General features: G+C 39.5%; 1 long non-coding RNA gene across 1 annotated transcript in view; it reads right to left on the bottom strand.

Annotated features, from left to right (window-relative positions):
* Positions 1–440: 440 nt before the first annotated feature.
* The window catches only part of LOC133558742 (uncharacterized), a 56,556-nt gene continuing 34,330 nt past the window's right edge, over positions 441–22,666 (bottom strand). The window contains exons 5-6 of the long non-coding RNA XR_009807976.1: positions 817–878; positions 441–652 (exon numbers count right to left, since the gene is read on the bottom strand). This is a non-coding gene — a long non-coding RNA (uncharacterized LOC133558742). The remainder of the gene's footprint in view (positions 653–816; positions 879–22,666) is intronic.

The following is a 22,666-nucleotide window of genomic DNA, read 5'->3' as shown; positions in this document are numbered from 1 at the left end:
AATTCTAAGTTAATTACTATGTCCTAAAAAAAAAAAATAAGTTTGAGTTTGAACATGAAATATGTTGTCTTTGTAGCATATTCAACTGAATATGGCTTGAAAAGGATTTGCAAATGATTTTATTGCGTTTATATTTACATCTAACATAATTTCCCAACTGTAGGTTGATTGGCAACAATAAATTGTCCCTAGTGTCTGAATGTGGGTGTGAATGTTGTCTAGTTATATTATTATTATTATTAAAATCATTATTCTTATTCTTATCATTAGTACCATGTATGTTTATTTTGTCATTAAATATTCAGATAATAATATTCATGATACTTTGATATGCAGCAAAACCAGCATTAGATCCAAAATGAGCACAAGTGCCACGTTTCCTTTTGATGAATGACCTATCACAAAATAATACATTATGATTGGAAAGAAAAAACCAGGTAAATGATTCCCCTCCCTGGCATGTACATGATGTACAATAATGCAAACGCATCACGATGATCCATTTTTCTTGTTTAGCCCAGACAAAGCTCCGACTTGAGGATGTCATTTCAGATTTAATGTGTCCTCCGTACCTTTTAAAACTTTCCATTTGTTATGTTTGGCCATCCCATTAGTCGCCATTTATTATCATTAGCGTGATAGAAGCCTCTTCCTTGGCGAAGAAGGGGGGAGAAAAAAAAGAGAGCACATTTTCACATTAGACGGAGCTTCACTGGTGCGTCAGATTAATGTTGCTTTCACAAAAACAGAAAAAGGTAGGCGGAGACGTCATCATCAAACTATTACATTATCTTGTCTGTTTACTTATTTGCTCACCTTGTCGACGATGGATAATCTTGTTCTTCCCCGTCATGTCATGTTTAGGCCTCTCTTGCAAACTGCAATTGATGAACATTTGGTGAGTTTAGACAAACCCCTGAGTTCCGAAACCAGGTTTTACAAAGAAACAATGCACAGTTTTACAATCAATTTGTATTAATTCAAAAGGCAAATTTCACATTAAAAAGATATCATGGCATTTTTCAACACTGGCCGACATTTCCAAACATTTTTTTAAAAAGGTGCGCTTGCGGCGTCTTTTTGTAAGGGCCTTCTGTTATCGTCGTAAATAACGTAGATTAATGGCCGAGTCAAAGCCGCTGGGGATAATCCGTGGAGAATATATCACTGTCAGGAGCACTTCTTTATTTATGAATATTACATTTTACACCAAGAGCATTTGTAATCACAGCAGGCTTCACATGTTAATTACAACTCCTAACAAGTCAGAGTGAGAAATGGGAACGAGGACTTTGAAGAGTTGAATGTACTTTAAAGAGGATCTGTTTTGCAAATAGCAACTTTTACAAAACCCGACACTAACTGCTTTTTTGTGTTCGGGATACCCAGAAGGCCCGGAAATTTGAAATCCAACCGTGGAGGCGTGGCGGGGATGTTGATATTTATGAAACAATCTTGCCTTCTTCCAAACTTGTTTCAAACAAGCCGTTCAGAATTTGAGACTTTAGTGTCGTATTTTGTCTTAGTTACAGAAGCATGCTATAATATAACTAAGGCATGATAAGGCATATATATATATATATATATACATATATATATATATATATACATATATATATATACACATATATATACATACATATATATATATATAAAAAAAAATATATATATATATATATATATATATATATACATATATACATATATGTATATATGTATATAGGGCTTCACGGTGGAAGAGGGGTTAGTGCGTCTGCCTCACAATACAAAGTTCCTGCAGTCCTGGGTTCAAATCCAGGCACGGGATCTTTCTGTGTGGAGTTTGCATGTTCTCTCCGTGACTGCGTGGGTTCCCTCCGGATAGACATGCACCTGGGGATAGGCCCCTCCCACCTCCAAAGACATGCACCTGGGGATAGGTTGATTGGCAACACTAAATGGTCCCTAGTGTGTGAATGTTGTCTGTCTATCTGTGTTGGCCCTGTGATGAGGTGGCGACTTGTCCAGGGTGCACCCCGCCTTCTGCCCGATTGTAGCTGAGATAGGCGCCAGCGCCCCCCGCTACCCAGAAAGGAAATAAGCGGTAGAAAATGGATGGCTATATATATATATATATATATATCCATCCATCCATTTTCTACTGCTTATACCCTTTGGGGTCGCGGGTAGAAAATGGATGGCTATATATATATATATATCTATATATATATAGATATATATATATATAGATATATATATATATATATATAGATATAGATATATATATCCATCCATCCATTTTCTACTGCTTATATCCTTTGGGGTCGCGGGGGGCGCTCATGCCTGTCTCAGCTACAATCGGGCGGAAGGCTGCGTACACCCTGGACAAGTCTACATATATATATATATATATATATATATATTTGTTTTTGTTTTTTTAATATAATATTCTGATTTATATAAAATCCTAAATTACAAAAAAAAAATACAACTAGAGATGTTGTAGTTTTAGTTTTTAGATGTTTTATTTTTTTTCCGATACCCGATATTCTGATATTGTCCAATTCTTAATTCCCGATTCCGATATCAACTGATACCGATACATACAATCGTGGAGTTAACACATTATTATGCCTAATTTTGTAGTTTGTTTCGTGCTGGATGCATTAAACAACGTAAGAAGGTTTTCCAAAATAAGAAAAAATCTTCAACTCAAGTTATGGAAAAAAGTGCTAACATGGCACTGCCATATTTATTATTGAAGTCACAAAGTGCTTTTTTTTTTTTAACATGCCTCAAAACAGCATCTTAGAATTTGGGACATGCTCTCCCTGAGATAATCCTGATACTCACCACAACTATGGGAGGTAATAGTGTCATTAGCCAGTCACCAAGCGAGCTCGCTTGTTAGCCACAGTTACAGCACCAGCAACAACCACAGCTACAGCACCAGCAACAACACACTCTTGTTGTTGTTATGCTGCTGCTGACTGGGAGACAAACTGCTCTGTACTGCTTCCTACGTCCGTGTTTTACGAGATATGTACCGCTCCGTCTTGGAATTTGGGACATGTTCTCCCTGAGATAATCCTGATACTTACTACAACTATGGGAAATACTATACTTTGACTTTCACAAAGTGCATTATTTTTTATTTTTTTTTAAACATGCCTCAAAACAACAGCTACAAAAACAATGAGCTTCAGTCCAGAGTATTCTAGAGTAATAAAGTAAACAATAACATAGTCCTCATTTAGTGCAGGACTGCCTGGCATTCTGTATAACAAGAAATTATAAACTGGGCTCACATCCATCTTCCGCTTGTATTCATCGTGTATCTCCTTATGATTCCTGAAGAGGTGGGAGATCTAATTGCTCGTATTAAAGGAAGACATCTTGGTTCCTCCTCACATAACCAACTTGTTGCAGTTTTTTTTATCCATCATAGATGCTTTAAAGTAATCCCAAACCATAGACATGGTGTTGTTAGTCAGTCACCGAGCTAGCTCGCTTGTTAGCCACGGCTACAGCACCTGCAAAAACACACTCTAAGAAGTCATTAATTTTCCTTTTTGAAACCGATACTGTTAATTTCCGATATTACATTTGAAGCATTTATCGGCCGATATTATCGTACCTTTTTTTTAATGACGTTATTGTCACAATAGTAACATCTCAGTGATATCATTCCTTTCCTGTTGTCATTAACCGCTGTTCGGATCATGTCATTTCCTGGTTTTGTTCTCTTTCTGTTTCACATCCTGTTTTGGATTAGTCTTCCTTAGTTCCTGGTGGCACTTCCTGTTTGTTTTCCGTTGCCATAGTCACGCATTTGTGTCACCTGCCTTTTGTTTTTGATGAAGTGAAGTGAATTATATTTATATAGCGCTTTTTTCTCTAGTGACTCAAAGCGCTTTACATAGTGAAACCCAATATCTAAGTTACATTTAAACCAGTGTGGGTGGCACTGGGAGCAGGTGGGTAAAGTGTCTTGCCCAAGGACACAACGGCAGTGACTAGGATGGCGGAAGCGGGGATCGAACCTGCAACCCTCAAGTTGCTGGCACGGCCGCTCTACCAACCGAGCTATACCCCGATGCGCACCTGCCTCCTAATTACTGTCCTTTTCCGTTACTCATCCTCGCATTTTAGTTTCTGATCGATACAACAGGTGACGACGCTGATTTCTCGATTGTGGTAAAGAGACTATTTTTGTACTTTTTAGCTTCCACGCTATTCCTTTGCTTGTTCCCTAGCTCTCATGCTAGCACCTTTAGTTCTTTCTAGCTCCCATGCTGGTTCTGTTTGTTTTACCTTTAGTGCCTTGTGCAAGTCTGTTTTCTTAGTAGAAATAAATCATAATTTCTTACCCTCACGCTGTGTCCATATCCGACTGCATCCTCGAGAGAACAAACCCGCACCACGATGCCAGCAAAACGTCACATTAGAATGCGAGGATGAGTAACGGAATAGGCAGGCTTATATAAGGACAGTAATTAGGAGGCAGGTGCGCGTCAAAAACAAAAGGCAGGTGACACAAATGTGTGACTATGGCAACGGAAACAAACAGGAAGTGCCACCAGGAACTAAGGAACACAAATACAAAACAGGATGTGATACAGAAACAGAACAAAACCAGAAAATGACATGATCCGAGTAACGGATCATGTCACCTGTCAGTGTAGCGTTGGCCAGTTAACCTGTGCAGGCATTAGTTGGTTGTACATTTACCCTGGATTTAAAAAAAATATGTTTTACTCCTTAAACACGGCGTTGTCCTCGCCACTCCACATTAACAATCCACTATCTCCTCCTCGAAGAAAAGAAACAGTTAAGGCTGAAGTGTTTCTGTCACAGTGCTTAGAGACTAAAGTGAGGGATGGCGCCTATAATGCTTCTGATTTTTAGCCCGGCTCCAAAAAGCACATCTCACTGCTTTATGATCATCTGCAATGAAGCCGGCAAGCAGCCTATCAGCGGCGGAACTACGAGGAGGACGCCAGCCAGAGGAAGAAATTGAGCACTTTTCGAGTCCCTGTAGCGTAACATGCAAATGCAGGACTAAGAGGCGCTCATTGCTAGAAGTTCCTTCAGCTTCGTTGTGAAGGTTGAGTGAAAGGATGCAAAAAAAAACAAAAAAACTTCCAAATTCATCGTGACGGTTGATGACCAAAGTTGCAAATGAGGATGGATGTCTGAAAAGTGGCGTTATTAATATATTGATGGCACTTGTCAGACACATTACAAATAACATTGCTTTTAATCCATATTGATACACGAGCTCAGGTAATTGATGGAAATCCAATGAAACTCCTTAATTTTCCCCCCCTTAGACGCCATTTATCCACCATCTGCTCCATTTAGGGCTCCCCCGGGGAGAGTCGTGATGGTTTTGAAATCACTGCTGATGAGATCGGGGCGTACTTACCAGTTAGCAGACATTGTTTGGGTTCTCTCCGGCGCACCGACTGCCCTGCAAGACGACGGTTTTGCATTATGAAAAAAACAAAACGGCACGTCGAACGCACCCTCGTTTTTCCAGGATGAGAAGGCCGTAAAGACGGTGCTGATGACGTCCGAGTGATAACGACGGGCGTTGAAGTGTGGCCCTCTCCTTGACCGCTTGGCTAGTGGTCAGCGTTCCACATCCGGGAAGACAAGATTGGATTTATTGCCAGTGGGCCAAAGGTAACAAATACATGGAATGGGGTGGCGGAGTTAGATGCCGTTATAACAAGATGGGGCAATCGCATGGAATAGATTGATACCGCCAGTAATATTTTTATATTTTAAGGCATACTCACTCTAGGTCAGGGATGTCAAGCATGCAGGTTCAATCCGACCCGTGAGATGAGTTTGCTAAATGTAAAATTGAGCTGAATTTTTTAAATTAAATAATCTGCTGTTCTAAATGTGTCCACTGGATGTCACACTAGCAATTCTGTAAGGCAAGCAAATAGTGCAGTGTCTCCTCCCCCTTGACTCAACGTAAAACAAACAGGAGTAAAATAAACAATTGGTAACCCACTTAAAATGCTGCATGAGACACTGCACTAGGGTGGTCCCGATGTCAAGATGTTGGTACCGGTACCCATACTTGTCAACACTCCCGGAATCATCCGGGAGACTCCCGAAATTCAGCGCCTCTCCCGAAAACCCCGGGACAAATTTTCTCCCGAAAATCTCCCGAAATTCAGGCGGAGCTGGGGGCCACGCGCCCTCCGGCTCCATGCGGACCTGAGTGAGAACAGCGTGTCTGCCCAATAACGTTATAACTGACGAATGATTGAGGGCGAGTTCTCTGTTATTTATGTGGGTTTATTGTCATTAACGTCCTCCCAGCGCAGAAACAACACACAACAACAGCAGTCACGTTTCCGTCTACCATTAAACAGTTTGTCTGCCATAAACAGCAATGTTGTGGCACTCTTAAACAGGACAATACTGCCATCTACTGTACATGCACCACAACACCTCCAGGAGACTTCAACCCTTTACTAAACCGTCCTCCATTCACATCCCATCTCCCCGGATTGTTAATAACCTAATATAAATAATGTATAAACTTGTTCTTATGCTATCTGAACTCACTATGTTCTCTGCTCGCTGTACATATCCTACTAAGTAAGACCTACACTGTTTCAATGTCCACATTTCTCTGTTGATGCAATTGTTGATGACTGAAGTACTGATATCAACCAAAGTTCCACATCCCACCCCCCGGGTGATGATTAACTTGTGTGATGACTGTATTATGCTGATAGTATATATTTGTACCATGAATTGATTAACGTGGACCCCAACTTAAACAAGTTGAAAAACTTATTGGGGTGTTACCATTTAGTGGTCAATTGTACGGAATATGTACTGTACTGTGCAATCTACTAATAAATGTTTCAATCAATCAATCAATCACGCATATGTGACAATAACATCTACGGCTTTTAGAGAGTGCAGTGCACAACTGTGCACACAACAGCTATAAATATACTCCTTCCCTCTTAACCACGCCACCCGCCACACCCCCCAAACCCCCACCTCCCGAAATCGGAGGGCTCAAAGTTGGCAAGTATGCCGGTACCGGTACCAAAATGTATTTAGATACTTTTTGATACTTTTCTAAATAAAGAGGACCACAAATAATGCTGATCCATATTATTGGCTTTGTTTTAATATAAAAATCTTTATAAAAATCTTAGCATACATATATTATAATTAAAGGCTTTAGTGGCCACATGCGTGGACAGCACCTTTTAGCTCTTATTTACAAAATTGTGTACACTGCTGAATTGGGGTCTTATGGCCGCTTATGTGGACACTTATACTGCCATCTGGTGGTTTCAGAAGAGTATAACATACAATGGAATTCGGGGAAAAAAAGTGTAAAAATAAGAATTAGTACGTCACTAAACATGAAGTACACGTTTGTGTACTTATGGACTAAGCACATCATAAAAAGATGATTCTTAGTTTTTTTTAATTCTAATTAGGGTCCAAAAAGCCCAAATAGCAAAAAGAAATAAAAAAAAAAGTATGTAAAGAATCAGCTTGGGCCTTAAGAGGTTTTAAAACTTATGTTTCTTATTGCAATGTTGTCCTTAAATGAAATAGAGAACATACTACACAACTTGTCTTTATTAGTAAATAAGTAAACAAAGGCTCCTAAGCAGTCTGCTGACATTTGCAGTAACTTATTGTGTCATTTATTATTCTGTTATTTTGTCAAAATTAAGGACAAGTAGTGAAAAATGAATTATTAATCTACTTGTTCATTTACTGTTAATATCTGCTTATTTTCTCTTTTAACATGTTCTATCTACACTTCTGTTCAAATGTAATATTCACTTATTCTTCTGTTGTTTGATATTTTACATTGGTTTTGGATGATACCACAAATTTGGGTATCGATCAGTTACCAAGTCGTTACAGGATCATACATTGGTCGTATTCAAAGTCAAGGGACATATTTCCTGAGTTTATAAAAAAACAAAAACATAAAATTAAAAAATAAATAATATTTTGTGATGCCAAAAAATATCGATGTAATCAATATAGTTTTGACTGGATACACTCCTGTACTTGGTATCATTACAGTGGATGTTAGGTGTAGATCCACCCTTGGCATTTGTTTACATTGCGACGCTGGTGAGCTACGGTGTGTAGTAAAGCATGTTTAGCTATTTCTCGGCCTGCAGGGATGATACTTGTAAGAAACGTACTTTATTTGTCGCCATGGAGGCGAGGATTAGTGATTTAGAAGTAGCTAAAACACTGTCAATTGCGGCTGAACGTTAGCCGCTAGCTAGCTAGCTAGCCATGTAAAGTTCTTACTTACTTCTGTCAGTAGACCCGCTATGGAAGCACTGAAAACATACCGGTGTTGTGAGTTTACAATATTCACCAAAGGAACTTTAGTTATCAGAGAGTTGCAGTCTGACGGTTTTTCACGGGACACATTTCCGGCGATGTTGTTGCACTAGTGAGCCACGGATGAGGAGATGCTGCTCAGTTATCGATTGATGTAAAGTCTGATTGTCATTAAAACAGTTAGCTCCATCCATGACACTTTTTCCACTCCCGTCCTTGCACGCTACACCGCTACAAAAACGATGATGGGAAAAAGACGCTGTTGAAGGCGAGCCACGTAAGTAAGACCCGCCCACAAAACAGCCCATCCTGAAGTGACTGTCAGAAAGCGACTTGAAGATTATCCGTAAAACATCATCTATGCAACATTTTGCCCAAAGAACCACCATTACATGTTATGTAGACCAGTGTTTTTTAACCAGCATGCCGTGAGATACAGTCTGCTGTGCTGTGGGAGGTTATCTAATTTCACCTATTTGGGGTAAAAAATATTTGTTGCAAACCATTAATTATAGTCTGCAAATGATGTGTTGTTGTTGAGTGTGTGTGCTGTCTAGAGCTCGGCAGAGTAATCATGTAATACTCTTTCATTTTAGTAGGTGGCAGCCGGTTGAAAATTGCTTTGTAGATGTCAGGAACAGCGGGAGGCAGGGTGCAGGTACAATGGTGTCTAATGCTTAAACAAAAAATAAACAAAAGGTGAGTGCCCCTAAGAAAAGGCATTGAAGCTTAGGGATGGCTATTCAGAACGAAACTAAAACTGAACCGGCGACAAAAGAAACAAAAACAGAATGCTGGACGACAGCAAAGACTTACTGTGGAGCAAAGATGGCGTCCACAATGTACACCTGAACATGACATGACAATCCACAATGTCCCCACGAAGAAGAATAAAAACAAAGTAGATGTGGGAAATATGGGTCAAAGGAAGACATGAAACTGCAACAGGACAATGACAAAATAAAAATAAAAACCCACCAAAATAGGAGCACAAGACAAGAACTAAAACACTACAGACAGGAAAACAGTAAAAAAGTCAAAATAAGTCAGTGGTGATGAAACAGGTGGTGGCAGCACACCTGCTTTGAGACAAGAGCTACAGTATAGTGATGCATGTTTAATTATGGTTCAAAGTCATATCCAAAGACTTTTTACGAACAACTGAGTTTTGTTTTTTAATGATTTCTGCTGCGTTTTTTTAAACTTGATTGATTGATTGACTGAAACTTGTATTAGTAGGTTACACAGTACAGTATATATTCCGTGCAATTGACTACTAAATAGTAACACCCAAATAAGTTTTTCAACTTGTTTAAGTTGGGATCCACGTAAATCAATTCCTGGTGGTGGGCCTCTGGATTTTTTCAACGCAAAAAATATACCTTGGCTCAAAAAAAGGTTGAAAAACTGATGTAGACCACAAGGAAGCGTTTTAAATTTAGAAAAAAAAAAAATCTTAATAATATGAACACATTAATGCGCCTTATGTACAAACCCTGTTTCCATATGAGTCAGGGAATTGTGTTCGATGTAAATATAAACAGAATGCAATGATTTTTCAAAAATATTCGAAATCGTGTCATCCGGACCAAAGGGGAAGTGAACCATCCAGACTGTCATCGACGCAAAGTTGAAAAGCTAGCGTGTGTGATGGTATGGGGGTGTATTAGTGAACAAGACATGGGTAACTTACACATGTGTGATGGTATGGGGGTGTATTAGTGAACAAGACATGGGTAACTTACACATGTGTGATGGTATGGGGGTGTATTAGTGAACAAGACATGACTAACTTACACATGTGTGATGGTATGGGGGTGTATTAGTGAACAAGACATGGGTAACTTACACATGTGTGATGGTATGGGGGTGTATTAGTGAACAAGACATGGGTAACTTACACATGTGTGATGGTATGGGGGTGTATTAGTGGCCAAGGCATGGGTAACTTACACATGTGTGATGGTATGGGGGTGTATTAGTGAACAAGACATGACTAACTTACACATGTGTGATGGTATGGGGGTGTATTAGTGAACAAGACATGGGTAACTTACACATGTGTGATGGTATGGGGGTGTATTAGTGAACAAGACATGGGTAACTTACACATGTGTGATGGTATGGGGGTGTATTAGTGAACAAGACATGGGTAACTTACACATGTGTGATGGTATGGGGGTGTATTAGTGAACAAGACATGGGTAACTTACACATGTGTGATGGTATGGGGGTGTATTAGTGAACAAGACATGGGTAACTTACACATGTGTGATGGTATGGGGGTGTATTAGTGAACAAGACATGGGTAACTTACACATGTGTGATGGTATGGGGGTGTATTAGTGAACAAGACATGGGTAACTTACACATGTGTGATGGTATGGGGGTGTATTAGTGAACAAGACATGGGTAACTTACACATGTGTGATGGTATGGGGGTGTATTAGTGAACAAGACATGGGTAACTTACACATGTGTGATGGTATGGGGGTGTATTAGTGAACAAGACATGGGTAACTTACACATGTGTGATGGTATGGGGGTGTATTAGTGAACAAGACATGACTAACTTACACATGTGTGATGGTATGGGGGTGTATTAGTGAACAAGACATGGGTAACTTACACATGTGTGATGGTATGGGGGTGTATTAGTGAACAAGACATGGGTAACTTACACATGTGTGATGGTATGGGGGTGTATTAGTGGCCAAGGCATGGGTAACTTACACATGTGTGATGGTATGGGGGTGTATTAGTGAACAAGACATGACTAACTTACACATGTGTGATGGTATGGGGGTGTATTAGTGAACAAGACATGGGTAACTTACACGTGTGTGATGGTATGGGGGTGTATTAGTGAACAAGACATGGGTAACTTACACATGTGTGATGGTATGGGGGTGTATTAGTGAACAAGACATGGGTAACTTACACATGTGTGATGGTATGGGGGTGTATTAGTGAACAAGACATGGGTAACTTACACATGTGTGATGGTATGGGGGTGTATTAGTGAACAAGACATGGGTAACTTACACATGTGTGATGGTATGGGGGTGTATTAGTGAACAAGACATGGGTAACTTACACATGTGTGATGGTATGGGGGTGTATTAGTGAACAAGACATGGGTAACTTACACATGTGTGATGGTATGGGGGTGTATTAGTGAACAAGACATGACTAACTTACACATGTGTGATGGTATGGGGGTGTATTAGTGAACAAGACATGACTAACTTACACATGTGTGATGGTATGGGGGTGTATTAGTGAACAAGACATGGGTAACTTACACATGTGTGATGGTATGGGGGTGTATTAGTGAACAAGACATGGGTAACTTACACATGTGTGATGGTATGGGGGTGTATTAGTGGCCAAGGCATGGGTAACTTACACATGTGTGATGGTATGGGGGTGTATTAGTGAACAAGACATGGGTAACTTACACATGTGTGATGGTATGGGGGTGTATTAGTGAACAAGACATGACTAACTTACACATGTGTGATGGTATGGGGGTGTATTAGTGAACAAGACATGACTAACTTACACATGTGTGATGGTATGGGGGTGTATTAGTGAACAAGACATGGGTAACTTACACATGTGTGATGGTATGGGGGTGTATTAGTGAACAAGACATGGGTAACTTACACATGTGTGATGGTATGGGGGTGTATTAGTGAACAAGACATGGGTAACTTACACATGTGTGATGGTATGGGGGTGTATTAGTGAACAAGACATGGGTAACTTACACATGTGTGATGGTATGGGGGTGTATTAGTGAACAAGACATGGGTAACTTACACATGTGTGATGGTATGGGGGTGTATTAGTGAACAAGACATGGGTAACTTACACATGTGTGATGGTATGGGGGTGTATTAGTGAACAAGACATGGGTAACTTACACATGTGTGATGGTATGGGGGTGTATTAGTGAACAAGACATGGGTAACTTACACATGTGTGATGGTATGGGGGTGTATTAGTGAACAAGACATGGGTAACTTACACATGTGTGATGGTATGGGGGTGTATTAGTGAACAAGACATGGGTAACTTACACATGTGTGATGGTATGGGGGTGTATTAGTGAACAAGGCATGGGTAACTTACACATGTGTGATGGTATGGGGGTGTATTAGTGAACAAGACATGACTAACTTACACATGTGTGATGGTATGGGGGTGTATTAGTGAACAAGACATGGGTAACTTACACATGTGTGATGGTATGGGGGTGTATTAGTGAACAAGACATGGGTAACTTACACATGTGTGATGGTATGGGGGTGTATTAGTGAACAAGACATGGGTAACTTACACATGTGTGATGGTATGGGGGTGTATTAGTGAACAAGACATGACTAACTTACACATGTGTGATGGTATGGGGGTGTATTAGTGAACAAGACATGGGTAACTTACACATGTGTGATGGTATGGGGGTGTATTAGTGAACAAGACATGGGTAACTTACACATGTGTGATGGTATGGGGGTGTATTAGTGAACAAGACATGGGTAACTTACACATGTGTGATGGTATGGGGGTGTATTAGTGAACAAGACATGGGTAACTTACACATGTGTGATGGTATGGGGGTGTATTAGTGAACAAGACATGGGTAACTTACACATGTGTGATGGTATGGGGGTGTATTAGTGAACAAGACATGGGTAACTTACACATGTGTGATGGTATGGGGGTGTATTAGTGAACAAGACATGACTAACTTACACATGTGTGATGGTATGGGGGTGTATTAGTGAACAAGACATGACTAACTTACACATGTGTGATGGTATGGGGGTGTATTAGTGAACAAGACATGGGTAACTTACACATGTGTGATGGTATGGGGGTGTATTAGTGAACAAGACATGGGTAACTTACACATGTGTGATGGTATGGGGGTGTATTAGTGGCCAAGGCATGGGTAACTTACACATGTGTGATGGTATGGGGGTGTATTAGTGAACAAGACATGGGTAACTTACACATGTGTGATGGTATGGGGGTGTATTAGTGAACAAGACATGACTAACTTACACATGTGTGATGGTATGGGGGTGTATTAGTGAACAAGACATGGGTAACTTACACATGTGTGATGGTATGGGGGTGTATTAGTGAACAAGACATGGGTAACTTACACATGTGTGATGGTATGGGGGTGTATTAGTGAACAAGACATGGGTAACTTACACATGTGTGATGGTATGGGGGTGTATTAGTGAACAAGACATGGGTAACTTACACATGTGTGATGGTATGGGGGTGTATTAGTGAACAAGACATGGGTAACTTACACATGTGTGATGGTATGGGGGTGTATTAGTGAACAAGACATGGGTAACTTACACATGTGTGATGGTATGGGGGTGTATTAGTGAACAAGACATGGGTAACTTACACATGTGTGATGGTATGGGGGTGTATTAGTGAACAAGACATGGGTAACTTACACATGTGTGATGGTATGGGGGTGTATTAGTGAACAAGACATGGGTAACTTACACATGTGTGATGGTATGGGGGTGTATTAGTGAACAAGACATGGGTAACTTACACATGTGTGATGGTATGGGGGTGTATTAGTGAACAAGGCATGGGTAACTTACACATGTGTGATGGTATGGGGGTGTATTAGTGAACAAGACATGACTAACTTACACATGTGTGATGGTATGGGGGTGTATTAGTGAACAAGACATGGGTAACTTACACATGTGTGATGGTATGGGGGTGTATTAGTGAACAAGACATGGGTAACTTACACATGTGTGATGGTATGGGGGTGTATTAGTGGCCAAGGCATGGGTAACTTACACATGTGTGATGGTATGGGGGTGTATTAGTGAACAAGACATGACTAACTTACACATGTGTGATGGTATGGGGGTGTATTAGTGAACAAGACATGGGTAACTTACACATGTGTGATGGTATGGGGGTGTATTAGTGAACAAGACATGGGTAACTTACACATGTGTGATGGTATGGGGGTGTATTAGTGAACAAGGCATGGGTAACTTACACATGTGTGATGGTATGGGGGTGTATTAGTGAACAAGACATGACTAACTTACACATGTGTGATGGTATGGGGGTGTATTAGTGAACAAGACATGGGTAACTTACACATGTGTGATGGTATGGGGGTGTATTAGTGAACAAGACATGGGTAACTTACACATGTGTGATGGCATGGGGGTGTATTAGTGAACAAGACATGGGTAACTTACACATGTGTGATGGTATGGGGGTGTATTAGTGAACAAGACATGGGTAACTTACACATGTGTGATGGTATGGGGGTGTATTAGTGAACAAGACATGACTAACTTACACATGTGTGATGGTATGGGGGTGTATTAGTGAACAAGACATGGGTAACTTACACATGTGTGATGGTATGGGGGTGTATTAGTGAACAAGACATGGGTAACTTACACATGTGTGATGGTATGGGGGTGTATTAGTGAACAAGACATGGGTAACTTACACATGTGTGATGGTATGGGGGTGTATTAGTGAACAAGGCATGGGTAACTTACACATGTGTGATGGTATGGGGGTGTATTAGTGAACAAGACATGGGTAACTTACACATGTGTGATGGTATGGGGGTGTATTAGTGAACAAGACATGGGTAACTTACACATGTGTGATGGTATGGGGGTGTATTAGTGAACAAGACATGGGTAACTTACACATGTGTGATGGTATGGGGGTGTATTAGTGAACAAGACATGGGTAACTTACACATGTGTGATGGTATGGGGGTGTATTAGTGAACAAGACATGGGTAACTTACACATGTGTGATGGTATGGGGGTGTATTAGTGCCCAAGACATGGGTAACTTACACATGTGTGATGGTATGGGGGTGTATTAGTGAACAAGACATGGGTAACTTACACATGTGTGATGGTATGGGGGTGTATTAGTGAACAAGACATGGGTAACTTACACATGTGTGATGGTATGGGGGTGTATTAGTGAACAAGACATGGGTAACTTACACATGTGTGATGGTATGGGGGTGTATTAGTGAACAAGACATGGGTAACTTACACATGTGTGATGGTATGGGGGTGTATTAGTGAACAAGACATGACTAACTTACACATGTGTGATGGTATGGGGGTGTATTAGTGAACAAGACATGGGTAACTTACACATGTGTGATGGTATGGGGGTGTATTAGTGAACAAGACATGGGTAACTTACACATGTGTGATGGTATGGGGGTGTATTAGTGAACAAGACATGGGTAACTTACACATGTGTGATGGTATGGGGGTGTATTAGTGAACAAGACATGGGTAACTTACACATGTGTGATGGTATGGGGGTGTATTAGTGAACAAGACATGGGTAACTTACACATGTGTGATGGTATGGGGGTGTATTAGTGCCCAAGACATGGGTAACTTACACATGTGTGATGGTATGGGGGTGTATTAGTGAACAAGACATGGGTAACTTACACATGTGTGATGGTATGGGGGTGTATTAGTGAACAAGACATGGGTAACTTACACATGTGTGATGGTATGGGGGTGTATTAGTGAACAAGACATGGGTAACTTACACATGTGTGATGGTATGGGGGTGTATTAGTGAACAAGACATGGGTAACTTACACATGTGTGATGGTATGGGGGTGTATTAGTGAACAAGACATGACTAACTTACACATGTGTGATGGTATGGGGGTGTATTAGTGAACAAGACATGGGTAACTTACACATGTGTGATGGTATGGGGGTGTATTAGTGAACAAGACATGGGTAACTTACACATGTGTGATGGTATGGGGGTGTATTAGTGAACAAGACATGGGTAACTTACACATGTGTGATGGTATGGGGGTGTATTAGTGCCCAAGGCATGGGTAACTTACAAACGCTGTTTCCACATAAGTTGGGAAATTGTGTTAGATGTAAATATAAACAGAATACAATGATTTGCAAATCCTTTTCAAGCCATATTCAGTTGAATATGCTACAAAGACAACATATTTGATCAACTTTTTTTGTTGTTGCAAATAATCATTAACTTTAGAATTTGATGCCAGCAACACGTGACAAAGAAGTTGGGAAAGGTGGCAATAAATACTCATAAAGTTGAGAAATGCTCATCCAACACTTATATGGAACATCCCACAGGTGTGCAGGCTAATTGGGAACAGGTGGGTGCCATGATTGGATATAAAAGCAGCTTCCATGAAATGCTAAGTAACTCACAAACAAGGATGGGGCGAGGGTCACCACTTTGTAAGCAAATTGTCAAACAGTTTTAGAACAACATTTCTCAAAGAGCTATTGCAAGGAATTTAGGGATTTTACCATCTACGGTCCGTAAAATCATCAAAAAGTTCAGAGAATCTGGAGAAATCACTGCACGTAAGCGATTATATTACAGACTTTTGATCCCTCAGGCGGTACTGCATCAAAAACCGACATCATTGTGTAAAGGATATCACCACATGTGCTCAGGATCACTTCATAAAACCACTGTCAGTAACTACAGTTGGTCGCTACATCTGTAAGTGCAAGTTAAAACTCTACTATGGAAAGCCTTAGATGGACTGATGCAAAGTGGAAATGTGTTCTGTGGTCTGACGAGTCCACATTTCAAATTATATTTGGAAACTGTGGACGTGGTGTCCTCCAGAACAAAGAGGAAAATAACCATTCGGATTGTTATAGGCGCAAAGTTCAAAAGCCAGCATCTGTGATGGTATGGGGGTGTATTAGTGAACAAGACATGGGTAACTTACACATGTGTGATGGTATGGGGGTGTATTAGTGCCCAAGACATGGGTAACTTACACATGTGTGATGGTATGGGGGTGTATTAGTGAACAAGACATGGGTAACTTACACATGTGTGATGGTATGGGGGTGTATTAGTGAACAAGACATGGGTAACTTACACATGTGTGATGGTATGGGGGTGTATTAGTGAACAAGACATGGGTAACTTACACATCTGTGAAGGCACCATTAATGCTGAAAGGTACATACAGCTTTTGGAGCAACATATGTTGTCATCCAAGCAACGTTTTCATGGACGCCCCTACTTATTTCAGCAAGACAAGTGTTACAACATCGTGGCTTCGTAGTAAAAGAGTGTGGGTACTTTCCTGGCCTGCCTGCAGTCCAGACCTGTCTCTCATGGAAAATGTGTGGCGCATTATGAAGCGTAAAATAGGACAGCGGAGACCCCAGACTGTTGAAGGACTGAAGCTCTACATAAAACAAGAATGGGAAAGAATTCGACTTTCAAAGCTTCAACAATTAGTTTCCTCAGTTCCCAAACGTTTATTGAGTGTTGTTAAAAGAAAAGGTGATGTAACACAGTGGTGAACACGCCCTTTCCCAACTACTTTGGCACGTGTTGCAGCCATGAAATTCTAAGTTATTTATTAATTCAATCAATAAAAAAGAAACTAAGTTTATGAGTTTCAACGTCAATTATCTTGTCTTTGTTGTGCATTCAACTGAATTTCAGTTGAAAGGATTTGCAAATAATTTTATTCTGTTTATATTTACGTCTAACACAATTTCCCAACTCATATGGAAACGGGGTTTGTATGAAAAATGCCTGAATAGACTCGCCCATCGGCAGTGCGCCTTATAATCCGGTGCGCCCTACGGTCCGGAAAATACGGTAAGTCCGCCATTAAAAGAAGGCCAAACAGGAAGTGGTTCATCCAGAAAGCGGGGAACACGAATTGCAAAATTCTGCCCCTCTCTTCGTCCTCAATACCTCAAGATGGGTCTTGAAGTATGACATCCAATTGAAAAGCAAGAGGTGGATGTATCTTCATCTCAGCTCGGGGTCGACGCAGAGGTTCCTCAGAGACGAGATGAGGTTACGAGAGGTCATGTAGAACAGCTCACAGCGGCGAGGACACAGGCTTTGTTCCCCCCGCCTCTTGTAATCCTTTATTATGACGCTGAAGGAAGCCTATATGTATATAATAGATTTTTAATGTTCCTTTTCTCCGTGCCCCGAAGGCTTGGCTCTTTGACATTTGGAATAATTGTTGTTGTTCACCAGGGGGAGGCTTGTGAATAGCGCAGGGGACAATTTGAGTAAATGACTGTGTCAGCCTGTTTATTTGTGACATGAGTGCCGGCGGCGGCGCCGGGGGACGGCTATTAAGACGCTCCGGCCGTATAGGGAGACGGCGAGGAAAGGCCCGGCAATCACGCAGAAAAAGTTTGCGCTTAACGCGACAACTTATCTCGGGTAAAACCCTCCCGCTGAGAAACTGAGGAGGAAGAACATCATAATCACAATTACTCAAAGTGGTAACACACACACACACACACACACACACACACACACACACACACACACACACACACGTCTTGCCTACTTTGTGTGGACCCACATTTGGTCAGTAGGTTGTGAGGACCCCCTTTCCACTATAGCTAGAATGATGAAAAACATATATATTGGGCAACTAGATGGGAGTAGAGAGTTGCAACCTCACTTCAGAATGCAAAACACACAAAGTAAAAAAAAAATTAAACTTTTGTAGTTGTGAGGACCGACCGCTGTTGTTCGGTAGATTTGACCATACACACGCAGAGTAGTAAGTTATATATATATATATATATATATATATATATATATATATATATACACACACGCAGAGTAGTAAGTTATGCGAGTTGGCCATTTTTAAGGACAGCAAACACACACACAGAGACACACACACACACCAAAAAACACTTGCACAAACAAACACACACACACACACTTTTGTATTTTCTTACCTTCTTGAGACCTCCAAAAAAAGCCTACCTCTTTAGGACCACCCTTTCTAGATATATAAAGATAAGTATTTACAACATTAATGATATATACTGTACATACTATGCAAATATAAAAAAGCTTGTTGTGAAAAATGAATTGGAATTTTACAAGACAAAGGTCACAATTTCACTAGAAAAACTTAAAGTTGAGCAGTGTTTTGATAAAAGTTGTTATTTTACTGATTACAAGTCAACATTTTAGAAGAACAACTGAACATTTGTGCAATGTTATGATAAAAGTTGGAATTGTACTCAATAACAGTCGCAATTTTACAAGAAAAGCTTAAAATTTGGGCGATTTTATGAAAAGAGTCGCAATTCTACTCGACAAGTCATAATTTTATAAGAACACTCTAAAATTTTGGCAAAATTGTAATATTTGAAATTTTACTTGGCAAAATTATGACAAAAGTCATAATTTTACTCTGAAACTGTCACTATTTTACGAGAACAACAAAAAAATTGGCAATATTGTGATAAAAGTCTGAATTTCATATGACAAAACATTATAATTTTACATAAAAAGTTATAATTTTACAAGACAATTTTGCAATCTTACGGAAACAAAGATATGAGAAATCGTTCCCAATTTTATTCGAAAAAAGTCGACACATTGTGAGAAAAAGACTGCTTTTAGTTAATTCGAATCTGTTTTTTTCTGCAATTTGTTTTTAATCTTTATCATTTACTTCAAGTCTCTTTATACATTTTTTTATTTTGGCCAAAGGGGGCACATTTAAATTCCTTACACACACTTGTTATTACATATATTGGCCAGAGGGGGAGCATTTCTAATTTTTACACACAATTGTTATTTCACATGTTGACCGTAGGGGGGAGACTTTTAAAACGGAAACACAGTTTTCAGCACAGTCCCACTCAAGAGCAGATGAACATTACAGGGGGACAGAACACGGCCGCTGATGGGTCAGCCAACTTCTGGCGCCCCTTAAAAAGGTAGGAAACAGGTAAATATTGGTGAGGGGTTAGGGGGGGAGGGGAAAAAAAACAATATTCAGTCTAAAGCTGAACTCCCGGGCAGGAGGTCCAGACTGAGACCAGGAAAAAAACGTCAATAGCCACAGCCCACACAAACAAGTTACAAAGAACACACAAGACTTGCAACAGAGTCAATTTGAATAATCCCTACACCCTAATTTTGATAGATTTCACCACCAGGGGTGCAAATGAGACATTCTCTATTCGATGCAATGGTTTTACGTATTGGGACCAGGATTTCCGTCCTAACTTGTTCACCGGTCCTCATATGGACGCTACTCTCTCTTGTTGATGTCTCAAGAAGGGTAGAGATACAAGAACACGCACACACACACACACACACACACACACACATATGTTTGGGCATATTGCACAAAGCTGTGTAATCCATGTCGGCCTGAGGGGAGGCGAGGATCAGAGGGCGTCCAGTCCCACATCTAATGAGATGACGCTAACATCCTGGCCTGCAGCGTGGCCACAAGTGCAAGTGGAGTGTCGTCTGAGAGTATGCTAAATAACCACAAAGAGTCCCAGTGGACGCGGGATCACAAGAGGGAGCGTGTCGACGACGAGGGGGAACAAGAAAAGAAGTCAGCATTTTATGGGTCACTCGTTGAGATTCTGGAGGATATAGTAGAGGATAGTAAAACATTTTCATGCACATTTTGAATTATTGTTGTATTTATTGGAATTATTTATATTTGCTTTGGACAACAACTGACATGTTTTTCCTGAATTAAAAAAAATAAAAGACCAAATATTGTGTTTGTCATGTGTTGATTCCCATCTACTAGGGCTGTGGTTCTTTAGGCACCGAACGATTCGATTTGGTTCTTCGGGGTAACGATTTGATTCAGAATCGATTTTCTATTCAAACGTATCATATGTATTAACTGTAATTAATACTTTATTTTTAATAACACTGGGTGCCAGTTCTATGATGTACTACACTCCTCCATAAAATATGTTTGTTACTTCAAAGAAAAGTGGTCATGTGTAACAAAATGCATTTAATAAAGTCAAATACAAATAAGAAACTACTCTTTTCTGATGTAACTATGTGAAGAAGATATATGTAATTTGTAAAGGTAGCACATCATTTACATATTTGACACAACTCATTTACATATATGACACAATCCAAACAACCTTCCCTAGTCATGGTGCAAAAAAAAGCAATTAACAGAGTGTTGATGCATAACACAACCTGCTCACTGAACATTGTGTACATTATGAAAAACGTCCAAACTCCATAGACAAATTCAAAATTACCCCCATTTATATCCATTAGAGTACATGATTGGAAAACTCTAAAACCCTCTCTCCACACTCACCCATGTTTGGCGTATTTTAGCTGCTTGATTACATAACTTTAAGAAGTTTTTCACGGAAGCTAACAGACTAGGAGTAAAACTTTCACATACCCTTAATATCCAATTATATTGATTATATCCATCCATTATATCAATATGTACACATTACACATGTATACATATATGTACTATGTGTGTATATATATATACACACATACATATTTATTTTATATATATACACAAATATTTTATATACATACATGTATATATATATATACATGTATATACATACCTACATATATATATACAAATATATAGATACATATATATGTACACGTGTATGTAATTGTATTATTATTTTTAATTGTTATTATTATAAATATTATTATTATTAGTAGTACATATTTGTCTTATTTTATTGTGGCTCTTTGACTAGCACTAATGTTTTTGACTTTATGACTAAATCATGGTGATGTGTATTTTCAGTCTTAAAAAATACTGTATATTGTACCTAAAAATAGGTGTAACTATATATATATATATATATATATATATATATATATATATATATATATATACATTACTTTACATGCAGTTGATTTTTCGCCCCCTGGCCTAATTGTTTTGCCAATGCGGAAAAAGTCAAGTCAAAAAACTTTAGATACCCCGAACCTACATCAAATATATGATTTCAATAAGTGGGTGGACAGGACAAATAAAAAATATTAGTAATTTTACCTAGATTTCTTTTTTGAAAATTAGATTAAGAATCAAGATTAAATATATATATATATTTATTTTTTTCTATATCCCTGTAGGCCTTTTCTATTTAGTCAATCAGAAGAGGCCTATAATATACTTAAACCTTATTTACAGTACATGGGCTAAACCTCCACTAAGTATGTTCTAGACCAGCATGTTGTTTCTTTCATCAGTGCATGAAGTTGTTCCAAAGTACGGCCTCGGGGCCATTTGTGGGCCATGGATAGTTTTTTTTTGGGCCCACGACACATTGGACAACAAAAAACAAAAACATGGGGGAAAAAAGAAAAATGTAAAGAGAATAATCAAAACTGATTATTTCAACACAAATCGGTTTCCTTAAATATAGAATATATTTTTCAGATTTTAACACAATTTTATAAA

The sequence above is a fragment of the Nerophis ophidion genome, linkage group LG09 (assembly GCF_033978795.1).
Source record: "Nerophis ophidion isolate RoL-2023_Sa linkage group LG09, RoL_Noph_v1.0, whole genome shotgun sequence".
Taxonomy (NCBI): Eukaryota; Metazoa; Chordata; class Actinopteri; order Syngnathiformes; family Syngnathidae; genus Nerophis; species Nerophis ophidion.
The sequence above is the reverse complement of the archived record's forward strand: the minus strand, read 5'-3'. Positions and strand labels throughout refer to the sequence as shown.